This window comes from Maylandia zebra, linkage group LG17, assembly GCF_041146795.1.
Source record: "Maylandia zebra isolate NMK-2024a linkage group LG17, Mzebra_GT3a, whole genome shotgun sequence".
Taxonomy (NCBI): Eukaryota; Metazoa; Chordata; class Actinopteri; order Cichliformes; family Cichlidae; genus Maylandia; species Maylandia zebra.
Window position 1 is genome coordinate 17,839,039 of NC_135183.1, and position 17,587 is coordinate 17,856,625.

General features: G+C 39.8%; 3 long non-coding RNA genes across 3 annotated transcripts; 1 reads left to right on the plus strand and 2 right to left on the minus strand.

The window, feature by feature from the left end:
• The first annotated feature begins 2,092 nt into the window (after positions 1-2,092).
• Positions 2,093-4,579, plus strand: LOC143413134 (uncharacterized). Its single transcript, XR_013093721.1, has 3 exons — positions 2,093-2,217; positions 3,919-4,007; positions 4,223-4,579. It is a non-coding gene; the product is annotated as an uncharacterized LOC143413134 (long non-coding RNA).
• Positions 4,580-12,111: 7,532 nt separating this feature from the next.
• Positions 12,112-14,309, minus strand: LOC143413285 (uncharacterized). Its single transcript, XR_013093918.1, has 4 exons — positions 13,873-14,309; positions 13,246-13,382; positions 12,755-12,828; positions 12,112-12,460 (listed from the first exon to the last, which is right to left on the minus strand). It is a non-coding gene; the product is annotated as an uncharacterized LOC143413285 (long non-coding RNA).
• A 1,490-nt stretch (positions 14,310-15,799) lies between these two features.
• Positions 15,800-16,698, minus strand: LOC143413355 (uncharacterized). Its single transcript, XR_013093972.1, has 2 exons — positions 16,632-16,698; positions 15,800-16,047 (listed from the first exon to the last, which is right to left on the minus strand). It is a non-coding gene; the product is annotated as an uncharacterized LOC143413355 (long non-coding RNA).
• Positions 16,699-17,587: the final 889 nt, after the last annotated feature.

Genomic DNA, 17,587 nt, shown 5'->3' on the forward strand with positions numbered 1-17,587 from the left:
AGATTAAAAATATTTTAATATGTATTTTTTATTTGTATCAGTAATGAGTTCTACAGAGTGTTACGGATTTAACCATTTAAGGTTTAACCACGGGTCTAACTTTAACTCTTTGGAGAAAAAAAAAGAAAATTTATTTGTGTTTGTCAGTTTCGATGACGCAGTTTGCTGTCTGCTCGTTGCCAAAACTTACAACAACTACCAAAATCAAAAAGTTAATATTCTGATTGCTTAGGTTAATATACCAACACATCACTGCTAAGGAGCACACATTCTACACCATATTTCGGCTGATATATGCAGTAGTGCAAAAAACTAAAAGGTCAGAAAACAAAATATTCTCAGGGGATTAAATTATTAAATTTGACCAAAAATGTTGCCAGAGACCATTAAGTTGTGTTATGGAAGTAGCACAGGGCAGTGTAGACTATCCCCTCCCTAAGGTTTTGCTTTATCATCCTCTATGACTTTAATGGTTCCATAACTTAAGAAAATGAGAATCTGCCAAATGTGCTTTATTCAATAAGACACTAAACTCATCAGAGATTATTACCAAGCGCAGAGATCAGGGGAGATATAGCATCAGTGTCTCATAGACTTCCACGCAGTCAGACTTTGTTTTACAACCAGTGGAGTTGTGCCCTGCTGAACATTAGAGAGAAAGCAAAACTCTTCAGCAATGGCCTCACTTTCCAGATGCAGAAGGTATTTTCATTTTTTATATAAACATTCTTCATTTTGAATGAGTCTCAAAGGTAATTCAGAAGTGTTTCTGTAGTTTAACACATGAGCTGGAATGACAGCATAAATATCCATAATCACCAATTTTCAGGACACTTCCAGAATAATGATAAATGATGCCCTAATAACACAATAACCTAATAACTTTGATTCATGGAGCAATCAGATCAGATCTGGCTAATATTAGCGAACACTAGTGTGTCTGTTAATATGGTGGAAGACTGTCTCACACAGAAAAATGCTGTCTTTATTGTTGGGGCTTTCTCTACTTTCTCTGTCTTTAACCTTTAACTGGTAAAGCGGCTTCAGGCAACTGTTGCTGTGATTTGGTGCTATATAAATAAAAGTGAACTGACCAAATTCAGAGGATGATTTCACAATGTATTCCAAACTTATCTAATAACCAATAACCAAGCTAATTAGCTTGTCTAATATAAACATACACAAAGTACATTTTTTCTGCTTTGTAACCAGACACATACACACTTGTGCGGCACAGCGTCCAAGCGCTGCATGCACTTATGGGTTAATCTCTAAAATAACTCATAAAAGCAGCTGTCAAATAAATGTAATATTGTAAAAAGTACAGTACTGTCTCTGTGCTGCAGGAAAGGATTAAGCTACAATAAATGGCACCCACCCAGCTTTGACTTTTGAAATTGCCTGTGAAAACACTATTTCAGAGGACAAATGTAATATTTATAGCAGTGTTCCTGTTTAAAAGTAAAAATTAAAATACGACACCACACTAAATCCCACGGTGTCCGGAGACAATAGGCCATTTATTGATGAGAAAACCATAAACAAGGAGTCTGTCTGTAATAATACTTTGGGCCTGGATCGCAGCAGAGAACACTTTGAGTGACTCATGGAAATAGCCTGGGAATGGATGGGAAAAATAACACACAACAAAGGGAGTAATTCACAATAGAAAATGGAGGAAAAATGCTGAGAAAACGCACAACAGATGGAGGCTGTGATCAATGCTGAAGCTGTATGGGATCAGAACGATGCCACCTTGGAATGAAACCGAAAAAAATATTGAAACCGAAAAGAAATATTGTAACTGAAATAAATGTACTGAAAAATCTTGTATTGAAACTGAAAAAAAAATTGATAGTGAAAAACAATTAATTGAAACTGTAATTTTTTTGTTTTCGCTTACAATTTTTTTTTCTGTTTCAATCCATTTTTCAGTTTCACTCTGCTGGCACTGTTTTGGCGTCCGGGGGCGTGCTGGGGGGCGGGGATTCCAACCCGCATGTATTTGCATATATTATAATGCTGACCAATGACTGGAGAACACACTGACGACGCGGCTGCGGTCACGACAAACTTGCATGTGTCTGTTCGGGAATGGCAGATGCTGAGAGGTCCAGCGTTTACATTACCGACTATTTCAAAGTGACAGCCTGAGGTGTTCTTCAGTAAATTGGACTACCGGACAGGAGGACCTGAGGCCCCACCGCATTATTTTTGGTAAGTTAAATGTGTTTGTAAACTAATCTGTAATTTAGGTCCTTAGCTAGCTACCTAGCTAAGATGAGCACTCGGCTGTCGGGGAAACTTGTTTTGTAAAGTTCGTTTAGCTAACCCGTGGCAGGTGAATGAATTTACCCTGACTAAAGAAATCAAGTGAAATGCACCGGGCTGCTCAGTGACTAACCACGGTTACTGTACTTTTATTATGAGTATTATACTGTAAGAGCAACAGGCTGGACTCTGCTTCTGTTCCTGTGCAGAGCTGATTATTAAATATGTGCAAACAGCAGCATGTTTTCTGTCGCTTTCCACATGTGGAAGGACATTAACGCCAACTTTTAAAAATCTGGCACTTCAGTAACCCCTCATCAGTCAATAGCTACGGATTAAATAGCAAAGCCCGATACTTATGTACTGAAACCAACTACTTCCGCTTGGCAGCTTAAGTTAAATGTTAAATTTTTCCTCTGATTATTTTTTTTAGCATTTTTATTTTACTGAGTTTGTTACAAATATTCAGGTTAAAAAACTGTCTGAATTATTTTTAATGAGTTATGTTCACAAAGTCACATGTGCATGCTGTACAGCTTGCATCCTTTAGGACAAATAATTTGAAGCATTAATATTTCTTGTTCAATACCACTGCTGATCAGAGATGGGCAGTAACGCGTTACTTGTAACGTTACTGTAATCTGATTACTTTTTTCAAGTAACTAGTAAAGCAAGGGATTACTATTGCAAAAACGGTAATTAGATTACCGTTACTTTCCCGTAGGAACGCTGCGTTACTGCGTTACTAAAACCGTGATTTTTTTTGCGAGAATGTCTCATGACAGTGACGTAAGCGAGTGCGACATTCGTGGCAACAGCTGTGTGCAGATCAACAATGGATAATATATCGAGTGCTGCAGAGAGTATGAGCGTGCAGCGTTTAAAGCGTGGAAGTACTGACCTTACTTTAAGTTTGATTCCATAAAAAGTGACAAAAACATTAGTGTCCGTTGTGTGTGGGAAGAAAACTTCTTTTTACAGCGAAAAAACCCCCCCTAAACAAGCACCGAGTGCGCAACGACGTAATGGGAAATTCACAGAGAAACTCGCGGATTCTTCAACTGACCGCTGCCGCACACCTGCACCAGGATAAACCTCCGCCTACGCCACTATTTACGTCACTCACAGGTGAAAATAGAGCAACAGGACCGCTAGTCTTTGACTTTATTTTCTGCTGTGTTTTACTTGCATCTATTTGAAAGACTGAGTGTAAACACAAAAAATATTTTATTTTATGTGCTGGAATGTGCAGAAAATAGGTTTAAATGTTAAACTAATTTATTCAAGTCAGAGAATGGTGCATATAATTTTATTTTTGCTTGATGCATAAAGTTAAAAGATTAAAACTGATAAAACAAGTTAAAAAAAAAGATACTTTTCCATTTGATTACATTTTGTACGATGAATTGTGCAGAAAAAGTAGAACTGGGCTGAAAAATCTATCGCTTTATCACCTCTTCAGGTTGTAAATCGTGTTTTTAAAAAGTAACTAAGTAACTAAATAATTAATTACCTTTGAAAATAAGTAATCAGTAAAGTAACGGGATTACTTTTTTGGGGAAGTAATCAGTAATTAGTTACTGATTACTTTTTTCAAGTAACTTGACCAACACTGCTGCTGATAACACCTCCGTATGTTGTGACCAGGATGCAGCAGCAGACTGAACCTTGACTGAAACCTGCCCCATCATCTCATCTTTGCAGATGTCCATTTATAAAGCATCAACAACTCAAAGGTAAACATGATATTAGAAAATGTGTTAGTATATAATGCCTTTAAAAAAATAAAAATAAATAAACAGCTCATATGTCAGCTGTCGGCAGAACTGTAGGACTGAACAACTTCAGATCCCGAGTGTGTGAGGACAGAGAAGGATCTGCTCTATTTCAGATTTGAGAGATAAACTTTATATTTCAGTTTGTGATGATTCTGTTCTGTTTGTGATTACAGGAGCCGTCCTCAGATTCAGACCTAGGCACCACCCAGTGACAGCAGACAGATCATCTTATATCTTCAATCTTTGTAGTAACTCCAAAATGAACTGAAGAAAAGGTTAAAGTACCGCATGTGTTGTCAGTGAAAGCTGCAGCTGTTTTATTGATAAATTTAAAGACAAAAAGTCAAAAGGATTAATCACCCCTGTAACTGTGTCACTATACATCAGCATTAACAGTACCTCAGTTTTGTGTTTCAGAAAACTGCTGATCTCAGACCTGCACAACTTCTGTTTTAAACACTGAATGTACTCAGCTACATGAAGAGCACATGATGTTTTCTCTGACACAATTAAATAAAACCTGATTAAAGTCAAAGGTCGTCACTTGTATTTTGAACTAAAAACTTGTGATCTGGAATTCTTTCACTGTTTTTTGACAATAGTGTGTTATTTATCATAAAGTAATTCAGAGTCATTCATACCAGAGTAACCGGAGAGCACAACATACAGGGAGTGCAGAATTATTAGGCAAGTTGTATTTTTGAGGAATAATTTTATTATTGAACAACAACCATGTTCTCAATGAACCCAAAAAACTCAGTAATATCAAAGCTGAATGTTTTTGGAAGTAGTTTTTAGTTTGTTTTTAGTTTTAGCTATTTTAGGGGGATATCTGTGTGTGCAGGTGACTATTACTGTGCATAATTATTAGGCAACTTAACAAAAAACAAATATATACCCATTTCAATTATTTATTTTTACCAGTGACACCAATATAGCATCTCCACATTCACAAATATACATTTCTGACATTCAAAAATCATTCAAAAGCTCATCTTTGCAGCAATCTCGAATAGAAAACTATTCCGCGCGTATATAAAACAGGTCAGCTGCTCCAAACCGTAGTAAAGGGACCTCTGGCTAATACGTCGGGTTCGTGTCGGGCTCGTAGCTGAAAACTAGCTTTACTTTGTTGTCTGGGTCAACTTTGCTAGTGTCTTTGTAAGACACCAGTCATCTGTTCAAAGCACCACAGGTGATTTCTTTTGCTTTCATGTGACCATTCACATCTCCATAAAGCACCACAAACCTTAAATATGTTTCCTACCATGAATCTACTTCTCCTGCAGCTTTGCAGCTATTTTAGTATTCACAAATATATGTTTGGAAGTTTTTTGTTTTTTTTACCAGCTTTGATTGTATTATTTTCCAGTTCTGAAACCTCCATTGTTTCAGAACTGTGTTTTGTGGTGACCCTCACCTGCTGGTGATGACAGATCAGCCAGAGTAGTTCAACAAACAGGGTTTGTGGCCCCAAATCCTCTTTCCCCTCATACTGATCAATAATAACTGATTAATAATAATATTGAGGTATAATTCATAATTAATTTAAAATCTCCCTCCCCCCCAACAGTTGTTAAGAATGACGGAAACGATCCATAGAGACCAAACAGTTTGTGTATCAAGCTGTAAACATGTTTATTTCTGCTGTAAAGTTTTAACATGGGAGTCTATGGGGGCTGACTCACTGCTGGAGCCTCTGCTGGACCTCAGGGGAACTGAGGAAGTTTTATTCGGTCGACTGAACTCTGGAACTGGTAGCTGTCAGTGGTTTTAATTTATGTAACTGGATGTCGGTTTAATAGTGATTCCTAAATTGAATATGGGCGCAGTGTGCAAATATTTCTGCACATTTTACGGTGAACTGTGATTTCACTGGAATAATTTGAAACCGCTGTGAATTTTTTTTAAACCCCCGGGTGTTGAAGCTGCTGGGCTGTTTGAACCATCAGTGCCCTCCAGCCTTTGCCTAATGACTTCCAACCTCAGTGTTTGGCTTCTCTAGTGTCTGGGGGACATATGGAGAATCACTGAACAAGCTTCCTTCCTCTTCTTTCCTCCATGAGACGTCCTTCAGTGCTTTCACCGACCATCCGCAAGACATTTTAAAACAATTTACAACCACAGAGTCACAACAACAAAGTACATAACTGCACTCACATATCTATAACAGTGCACACATTATGGTATTACCATTAGGACCAGAGTGGCCCTGACACAACCTTCACCACACTTCCTGCAAACAGTGCTAACCCACGTGAAGAAAACCAGCAAACACTACAGGTCCATAAAGATGTAAAAGCAGGATGGAATGAACAGCTCCTCCAAATAAGGCTGAGATAACCGACACCGAATCTGAAGAAGAATCCACTCTCTCTTCTGCAAACGTGGAGAATATTCTGGAATATTCTGCTCAAAATCCAATTAGGAAGAAATGGGAGGAGTTTTCTTGCCGCCCTCCCCGATAGAACAAATCGCAGAGCTCAGAATAAATCTCCGAGATTGCACTAATTCACTGTCCTGGAACTTCAGGGAAAATAAAATTTTCTCATCCACAGCGTTTGACGTTTAGTAAAGACCCTGGATTCATGATTCATGATTTACTGTGTATAACTGAGGAGACATAACATGCAAACAGCTTGACTCCGTTGGTGGGAACCCAGTCCTGTGTTAGGCATTTTACTGCATGTATGGGCAGTGCACTATTTGCTTCAAACAGGTATGGGAAACCCCCATTATTCAACAACACTAGTCAGATGCTCTACATCCCCTTTCTTTAACTTATGGCTGTATAAACAACTAACATCATCTTCAGCATAATGCATTAACAATAGATTCTTATCCATAACATTCTACCATTATATTCACTTCAAACCTGGAACTGTTTCACTGGTAAGAACATACTCAACATTTCACCTTTTCACCTTTTCAACATCAAGTTACATGTAGTTTACAAGAATAGCAAAAACAAACCAAGAAAAAAAAATATAGGCTTGTCTTAACAACAGTATTGCTTTTGGGTCTGGGAACTAACAGATGTTTACACACAGGTAGGATAGTGCATGTCTACCTTGACATCAGCCTCTCAGCTTAATCTCATGGCACATTGCGGAGATTGATTAGGCTGAGGAAGACATCTGGTGTCTCTCTCTTTGACCTTTTCATCAACTGCTTTACACTATAAACAGCATGTTTAGCCATTGGGGGGAGGGGGGGGGGGTATGAAAAGGGGAATAAAAAAAAAAAAGCTTGGACACTGCTAGCACGGGGCGCCCACACAGATGCAAAGCAGGAGATGAAGCATAGCTGAATAAGTTTCCAAACCAACTTCATTCTAAGCCAAAGACTAGAAAATATGAAAATATGGTGACGCATATCTTCCCTTTGGCTTTACCTGCACAAGTGCCAAGGTAGGTCTCCCCTGCAGAATTGGTTTTCCGTTCGTCGGGAGCAGCGTTGGGCTCTTCAAATCACGGACAAACAGTATCCCACATTCTTGATTTTTAGTTCACAAACACTTGTTGAAATGACTAACTACTCCTGACATTTTGGAGATGTTAGCTCTTTATACAGTAAAGTTACAGTGGGATACAAATAATATCAGGCTAATCCTGCCACGATTTGTTCCCCCTGTCTAAATCCCGGACAAACAGTATCCCACAGTTGTTTATGTTTTTGGACCCATTTTGCACAGAGAGGGTTAGGGAACATTTTTCTTGTAAATATAAAGGGGGGCCTAGCAAAAAAAGTTTGGGAACCACTGAGCTAGTCCATTGGCCTGTGGGTATTCTGGGCTACTTGTCACATGAACCAAGTCCTAGGCCAGAGCAAAGTCTGTGAAGGGTTGGCTAGTGAACTGGGTGGCATTGTCTGATATTACTTTGTGCGGGTAGCCATGGACTGAAAAGTGTCTTTTGAGCTTTGTAATGATGGTGTTAAGTCACGAAGCAAGTGTACCTCAAACCAACCTGAGTAGGAATCAACTACAACCAGGTGATGTTGGCCATTCCATCATTCCACTGGATATGCAGTTGTTTCCTGCTCTATATCTTCAATTATTGTGGGCCAGAACATGCTACCACGGGCCCTGCATTTAGTAGATCCTGTGCCTGGGTGCCCTCTGTGGAGGATAGCAATATAATCCTTTTGTAAAGACTGGGATCACTGTCTTCAGGCCTTTCATGACAATGCCATCTTTAATTGGTGAGTTCATCTCGATACGGGTAGTATTGACGAATCTCTGTGGACAGCTGAGTTTGTCTGTAAGGCCAGCCCTTCATGATGACAGAGCTTACAGGGAGTGCAGAATTATTAGGCAAGTTGTATGTTTGAGGAGTAATTTTATTATTGAACAACAACCATGTTCTCAATGAACCCAAAAAACTCAGTAATATCAAAGCTGAATGTTTTTGGAAGTAGTTTTTAGTTTGTTTTTAGTTTTAGCTATTTTAGGGGGATATCTGTGTGTGCAGGTGACTATTATTAGGCAACTTAACAAAAAACAAATATATACCCATTTCAATTATTTACTTTTACCAGTGACACCAATATAACATCTCCACATTCACAAATATACATTTCTGACATTCAAAAACAAAACAAAAACCAATCAGCGACCAATATAGCCACCTTTCTTTGCAAGGACACTCAAAAGCCTGCCATCCATGGATTCTGTCAGTGTTTTGATCTGTTCACCATCAACATTGCGTGCAGCAGCAACCACAGCCTCCCAGACACTGTTCAGAGAGGTGTACTGTTTTCCCTCCTTGTAAATCTCACATTTGATGATGGACCACAGGTTCTCAATGGGGTTCAGATCAGGTGAACAAGGAGGCCATGTCATTAGTTTTTCTTCTTTTATACCCTTTCTTGCCAGCCACGCTGTGGAGTACTTGGACGCGTGTGATGGAGCATTGTCCTGCATGAAAATCATGTTTTTCTTGAAGGATGCAGACTTCTTCCTGTACCACTGCTTGAAGAGGGTGTCTTCCAGAAACTGGCAGTAGGACTGGGAGTTGAGCTTGACTCCATCCTCAACCCGAAAAGGCCCCACAAGCTCATCTTTGATGATACCAGCCCAAACCAGTACTCCACCTCCACCTTGCTGGCGTCTGAGTCGGACTGGAGCTCTCTGCCCTTTACCAATCCAGCCACGGGCCCATCCATCTGGTCCATCAAGACTCACTCTCATTTCATCAGTCGATAAAACCTTAGAAAAATCAGTCTTGAGATATTTCTTGGCCCAGTCTTGACGTTTCAGCTTGTTGTGTGTGTCTTGTTCAGTGGTGGTCGTCTTTCCGCCTTTCTTACCTTGGCCATGTCTCTGAGTATTGCACACCTTGTGCTTTTGGGCACTCCAGTGATGTTGCAGCTCTGAAATATGGCCAAACTGGTGGCAAGTGGCATCTTGGCAGCTGCACGCTTGACTTTTCTCAGTTCATGGGCAGTTATTTTGCGTCTTGGTTTTTCCACACACTTCTTGCGACCCTGTTGACTATTTTGAATGAAATGCTTGATTGGTCGATGATCACGCTTCAGAAGCTTTGCAATTTTGAGACTGCTGCATCCCTCTGCAGGATATCTCACTATTTTTGACTTTTCTGAGCCTGTCAAGTCCTTCTTTTGACCCGTTTTGCCAAAGGAAACGTTGCCTAATAATTATGCACACCTGATATAGGGTGTTGATGTCATTAGACCACACCCCTTCTCATTACAGAGTTGCACATCACCTAATATGCTTAATTGGTAGTAGGCTTTCGAGCCTATACAGCTTGGAGTAAGACAACATGCATGAAGAGGATGATGTGGACAAAATACTCATTTGCCTAATAATTCTGCACTCCCTGTAGTTTCTGTAGATCTGGATCAGAGGCAGTTTGTTCCCTCAGTTCGGTCAGCCTAGAGAAAGAGATATATTGGACTGACATGATCTCGTAGTCTGCCCTTTCATTACTGTGCCGCTCTGCCCAAGTTGTGGGACTATGGGACAAAATGTCAGCATGTCAGCATCTGTGAGCCTTCTTTGTATACTATCTGGAAGTTGCACTTTTGCAGTCTCAGCATCATGCGCTGCAATCTGGCTGGAGCTGCGTGTATACATTTGTTTAGGATTGTGACTAATGGCTGATGATCAATTTTGATGAATTCGGAACATGTGAAGACAACACCAAGAAGCTCTTCCTTGATCTGCGCATAGCGCATCTCAGTCTGTGCCAGAGTACGAGAGGAGTAGGCGATTGGGACACCTTCCTGAAGGCATGCAGCTCCAAGTCCCATCACTTGCATGTGATGGGTTTCTGGACGTCACAGTACGGACTTGGAGCTGAGAGTGGATGGACTGGTTAGGCTGGTTTTTTTTGGTTTTTTTTAAAGCAAATGCATCTTGAAGCTGCTTTAGCCAGTGCCACTGTATGTATTTTCATGTTAGCTCACAAAGTGGGATTGAGGGCTCACTGAAATTGGGAATGAACTTTCCCAAATAATTAATCATCCATAAGAAGCGTTGGGGGGCTGTGACGTTTTCTGGTGTGGGTATCTCATTAATTGCTTTGGTCTTAGCGGAATCGCGCTTTAAGCCCTTTCTTGTGAATAAATGTCCAACATAACAGACTTCTTTGAGGTGGAATTTGCACTTTAGGGGGTTAAGTCTCAGTTTGACTTCCCTCACACGGTCAAGTACCTTTCTGAGATTATGTTCATGCTCTTTCATATCTCTTCCACCAATGATTATGTCATCGATGATAACAGCATAGGGGTATCCTGCAAAGACCTGCTCCATTGCACGCTGGAACACCTCGCTGGCTGAGTTGATTTCATATGCCATTCTGCCAAATGGAGAGCTGAAAGTTGTGTGCATGGATAACATGTGGTCAAGTGTTATCTGCCAAAAGGAGCATTTCACATCCAGGACAGAAAAGACTGTGGAGTTAGGCATTTGTGCAGCTACCTCCTCCATGGTACATATAGGTTGTTGCGGGCATTTCAGAGCTTTATTTAGATCACTTGGATCTATGCAGAAGTTTTCTTGTGGGTTGCCACCATAGATAACTGTCATGGTTCGGCTGTGTGGCAGGCAGGAGAAGGACCCAAACGCAAACTCACGGAGACGAAATGTAAACTCAAAAACACAGCTTTAATGCTGGCATAAAGTGAAACACAAAAAACAGTACTAAACTTAAACTGGGGAGACTAAAGCACGAGGAGCCACAGGGAAAAATCACACAGCTATGAGGGAGACTACGACACTGACAAAGAGAAACACAGAGCTTAAATACACAGAGGGATAACGAGGGAATGAGACACAGAAGGAGAGCACAGCTGGGAGTAATCAGGCTGGACGAGACAGAGACGCAAAACTAGAAACACTCACATGAGGCATGGACCTTCAAAGTAAAACAGGAAGTATCACACAGAGACACGAACTAGACACAGTGGAGACAGCAACTAAGAAACAGAGACAAACCATAAGGCAGAGGTCTAAGAACCAAAATACACAGAGGGAAATACTCAGCTTTGAACACAAGAGACTAGACTAGAGGGAGTAACAAAAGACCAACCATGAGAACATAATGCACAATGCAGGGTGACAAAACAAGAAACTCAAACATGCAAAGACACACAATAAACAGAACAGAGGGGGCACAGAGAGACATGAAGGGCAGGGGAGACTTAACATGGGTTGAAACACAAGGGGGAACTAATAAGCAAATGAACATAGGAGGCCTAATGAGCTAAACATACTATAAACATCAAAATGAACTAGAACTCAAAACACTGGGTCCTAAGACCCAGGATCGTGACAGATAACACCCTTTCTGTTGGCCAGTGACAGGACCGATCACGCGGAGATTGATCATCTAGATTAATTCTGCTTTAACCTTGCATTACGCCCCCCTCGAGGGCAGGAGGAGGTAACACAGTGTAACACTAATGTGTCTCCAAACGCTAAGATCAAAATGTACCTCACCCAAATTTGATGCAAAAGGGCTCACGGCATTGGACTAGTAGGTTCGGCTGTGTACAGGAAAGGCAAACTGAATGAGACTCAAGGCAACTGTGAGTTTTGAAAATGCCAGCTTATGTATTTTTACTCATTCAGAAAAAAAAGAAAATTAATGACAAACATACAAAAACATTTCAAATGAAAGTATCCCTTTTTGGTACCAGTTTTTCCTCAATGAGAACCATGTGGTACAATCACAGTAATCACCGTCCGTAAGTCCAGGGGGATGTGTGTGAAGAAGGGGAATAGTAGGTTCAAAGTGGTGGTTTTTTTTTTGTTGCAGCTGGCCTACCACACTCTGCCATGCAGCACAGGAAAAAGTCAATTGGTCAACAGGATTGGCTCGCCATCGATTACAGGATCCGTTGCAATGCATTGAAAGGAAGAACATTAAGGAAAAAAACCTGACCTGTCAACGACAGTGTTATAGGACATTAAATTCCCATATAATCACAGTTCACAATTCGCTATCACCTAAGATGTACTATTTGTAACGTTACCCATGTTACAAATTGAAAATAAACAGTAAAACAGATAATAATCTGTGCATCAGTTTTAAATGCTTTTTTTTTTTTTCCAGTAAATAATATAAAGTTTTCCACAAAACACTAAACAATTTCCCAATAAATACCAGAACATTTTGCTTACAATGAACTCATGAAAAGTGCAGATAAGCGATTAACAATTAAAACACTTGGCTCACCTCAAAAAAAAGAATAGCGCAGGAGCGCGAGATGGCGCAGGAACAATGAAATGGCGCCGTCTCCAATTCCTGACCTTCCTCGACCAAACAATGTAAAAGAAACCAAACTAGTTACTCGTCTTAGCAGTACACATGCAATAAAACAATTTTTCATAAGCAGCGAGTACTCCCATATGGAAAAGAAATAATAAAAACTTATATGTGATTACTCATGAAAGTGGCCACTTTCATGAGTAAATCATATAAGGCTTACATGATTTACTCATGAAAGTGGCCACTTTCTCATTACTTTCATATATTGTTTTAGTAAGTATCCAAAACATACAAGTTTCATTATATAATTTTTCAAGGGATCTTATATGTGTTTTCACTCTTATATGCTTTTCATACAAGTTTCACACAAGACAGATACAAACTTTATAAGATTTATATATATCTTTTCCATATGGGCTAACTCTTATGTTTATATCACTTTTTTTTTTTAAATGTACCTCGTTTCAGTGAATCTCCATCTCCTTTTCCTCGCTAGCGTGCTCATGGGGGATTCACGAGAGAGGAGGAAAAGCCTGTGCTCTCTCAGATGGAGATGAAAGGCGGGGCACTGCACCACATTGCAGCAGCTCATTGGCTAAGAGCAACCCACGTTTACTTCAGAACAGTTAACTCTTTCACTGCTGAACCTATGGCTTATTCACTATAAACTTAGCATAAATGCTAAGATTAATATATATATTTTTAATGTTTTGGTACATATTATCCAAGCTATACTTCAATATGGGTTACAACAACTCCAGAAACTCAGTACAAGTGTTATATGCTGAGACAAGTTTAATAGCAGCTTTCTCACAAAAACAATTACACAAATTCATACAAAAAAATGTGGGCGAGAAAGGGACAGTTAGGTTGTTCCAAAAAAAAATCCCAACAAAACACAAAAAAAAAGACCAAACCAAAACTTAGCTGAGCTCTTACCCTAGAAAAACAAGAAGGGAAAAAAAGCCCTAATCCTTAACTCAAAACAAGCTCAAAAATTACAATGGGTGGCACCAACCCACTTACCTAATGTTTCTAACAGAATAGATTCTACGTGAGTAAGTGTATGAGGTCCCCAGACTCACCTAGTCCTCCTACCACAACCTTCAAACAAACAAAATGCACCAGTGGAGCTCTACATGTGTGCCAAACAATTCCAAGGAAGAGAGAGATACACCCAGCCACAGGTGAGTTTCCTTATTGGGGTGTGCACTCCTGGTTTGTCCAATCAAAGCCTCCTTTCTCTAATTGATCCCAAATTGACTGCAGTCTGTGTACCTGGCAAAGGGAGAGGGAAAGAAAACATGCGGCCTGCTGACTAGTAACACCTTGTCTTGCATTGGTACTGGTATTTTGCGGACAGAGAGAGGCGTTGAAAGGCTGCTCCAACGGAACTTATTGTTTTGGAGGAAAACACAAACACGGTGTACAGTCGAGTCTTAATAGCTTACTTACAACTGGGCTCGTCAGGCACTCTTTTTGGCTGCAGTGGTTATTATTATATTTACATGCTTCCAGCTCCCGTTTCTGCTCAATGACAACTCGTACCTTCCCACTCCCCTTTTTCTCCCTCCTCGCGCTCACAGACACATAACGGGTATGGCAGTCCATTCTCCCAGCAGCACGGACTACACTGCCCACATTCTTTAGGGCTATGCCTGTAGCATTCTGCCTATTAGCTTAGCACAACAACAACAAAAAGGCCTCTCTCTCACCCAGGAAACACACAGTCGCAGAGAGGGCAAGCGTCACCCTGTAACCATGGCAACCGTAACGCTGCCTCCTGGAACAACAGAACATCACAGCTGTCAAACAAAACCCAAACAGTCCTGACCCGCCACAATATGAAACAGGAAAATACTGCTGTGTATTCCATTTATTTCAACAAAGTAACTGTATTCTAAATACCACCTTTTTAAACGGTAACTGTAACGGAATACAGTTACTCATATTTTGTATTTTAAATACGTAACGGCGATACATGTATTCCGTTACTCCCCAACACTGTTCATGGAATAGGTGACCGGAAGCTTACACAGCAAATCCAGCATGTCCAAATTAACACTGTCAGATTTGATTTCAACACTATTAAAGTGTCTATATGGGTCCACACCAGAGAGTGTTAATTTAACTCTTTTTGGAGAGTTGGTACGTTAACTCTGATTTAGTGTTAAACACCAAATCTGTCTGGAGTTGATAATTTAACACTTGGTGTTAAGAGTTTATATATTAACTCTCAAAGTGTCACGGTCTGCAGAGACAGGCCGTGCGGTGGTGTGTGTAATGGACCCAGGTGCGTACACAAGTGAGCAGACGGGAGTGAGCTTAACAGAAGGCGAGCCTTTAATATGGCTGAAAACAAGGTGTACAAACACAGCAGGGATAGCGTGGCTAAACAGAAACCTAAACTGGGAACAAACTATGGTGAGGCTATGGCTTGGAAGACAACAGACCGGGCATGGAAACACGGAGGGTGGGAACACAGACGACGCGACACAGACTGTAAGAAACACAGAGACTAAATACACATGAGGGATGATCAGGGGAAGTGGCCACACATGGGAACACAGCTGACACACATGAACTTAACGACAGGACAGGAGGAGTGAGACTGAATACACTGACAGTGAATGCAGGCCTTCAAAGTAAAACAGACATGACACATGAACCGGGGAGGCGTAGTACAGGGGGAGGTGACAGACGCGACAGCATGAACTTGACAATACAAGACACACAGACATAAACACACGAAGAGCAAGGGAGGCTTGATACAAGGGTAACATATACAACTGGCTGGACTACCTAGTGAACCTAAACAAACAATAAATGATAATCATCAAAATAGGTTAAACACAAAACACTGGGTCGCATGACCCAGGACCATGACACAAAGAGTATTTTAGTTTAACTACGTAAGAGTTATCTTCTAATTCATTCTAAAAAGCGGGAATTTTACTGTTCTGAACTTCTAGAAATTTCTTTTGGAAATAAACATTTACTAAAAAGATGCAATGGTTTTTGAAAAACATTTATTCTGAACTGTGCACCACAATTTCAAAACATTTTCTGAAAGATGTAACAGTATACATGTTCTCACTTTCATTAGAATTTTGTTTATCAAAAGGTCTGACATGGTAAATGCAAATAACAGCATCTCATCACTTATTTCTTCAATACAATATGCATGTCCTTCATTCATCACTTTGTGGAACTTCAACGCACTTCTGCTCTCCCCCATATTCCATCTTCACAAGCATATCCTGTGCGGAGATTGAATAAAAATTAGTTGACACTAATTAATGGCACAAATAATCCAGTAAACAATTGCAGCACAGTAAAAAAAAAAAAAAAGAAATCCTCTTTGAGCCATTACTTGTGTAAAGTATTTTCCCAAAAGACAAAGACACAGGCAACAGGTAATACTGAACTAAATGTAAAACCTCAACCTTTTTCATTTTTACCTAAACCGTGTGCACAAAACTCTGGAGGGATCTATGCTAACGTAGAATCCAGTCAGGACGTCTGCTACTGCTGTTTGATCGTTTTTTTTATGGGCGATCGTTTTCAGGCTTCAAGTAGCACCATTATACCAACATTTCACATTCTAGACATTGTTTTAGGTGTATTTGACCAAAAGTTTGACTGAAAATTCACATGCAAGCTTTTTTTCAAGGCTGTGGTATTTGCCTGCAAACAATACCTTTCAGCTAGCTAAAACAGAATATTATGCTATCAGTGAGCAACATGGCTAATGCCTTTCACACAGCTTTGTCTCAACTCCAAAGAGCCACAGAAGTAAAAGCTCATAATAATAATTGAAACAATCTTTGAAAAAATGACTTACCAAGCATGGCAAAAACTCAAATATGTAGAGCAAAATGTTCTGAAACGGCTTCACTTCAGCTTCGATTGGAGCCGTGCTGGGGGATTTACTCTCGTCTGTGAATTTACTCTATTGGTGTCATAGCCCCTGTAGGAGTTCAGAGTTAAGAGGTCAAGAGTTAATGTTTCCATTGTAACACCTCCAGATTTGACAGAGAAACACTCATTTTTAACACTCGATTCTACTAGAAACAGTCGATCATATTTGTTGTCAAAGCTGAATTCAGGGCAAACTACGCTAAATTAGCGTTTTTAGCTAGCAGCTACAATAAGCATAAAAGTTACCTTACGGCTGTCATTTGTTAACATGACGCTTGTTCTTATACATGTAGTACATTTATTACCAACCTGAGAGTTTATCCGCTGGTCATTCGACATGACGAATGACTTCTGAAGTCTTAATTCAGCTCAAGACGCTGTAGATTCCCGTCAGTAACACTTTCGGTCCGCTAGTAAAACGTAGTTCTATTAATCTGCGCTTGAACCGGAACCGGATGTAAGTTCCAAAAAACTGAATTTTGGAACTGAAATTGAATTGTAGAACTGAAACTGAATGGTGAGAAGTGAAACTGAAATTATTCAAGAGCTGAATTTTTAAAGGATAAAATGCAGTTTCAAAGCAAATCAATTCATTTTCAAAATATAAAATTCAATTTCAATTTAGTGATGATCATTTTCAAACCATAAATTCAATTTCAAATTAGACTAATTCAAATTCAGTTTTCAAAAGCATTTATTCAAGTTACAATTCAGATTCAATCTGAGCAATTCAAATTCAAATTGAACTTATTCAAATTCAGTTTCTGATGGCACAGATTTCTGCCCATACTTCACCATGAGCTCCGTGTAATTGTTTTTCAGTTGGTTTTCATCAAAAAGTTTGTCACTTCCACATTCAGAACTTTCCAACATAAGATC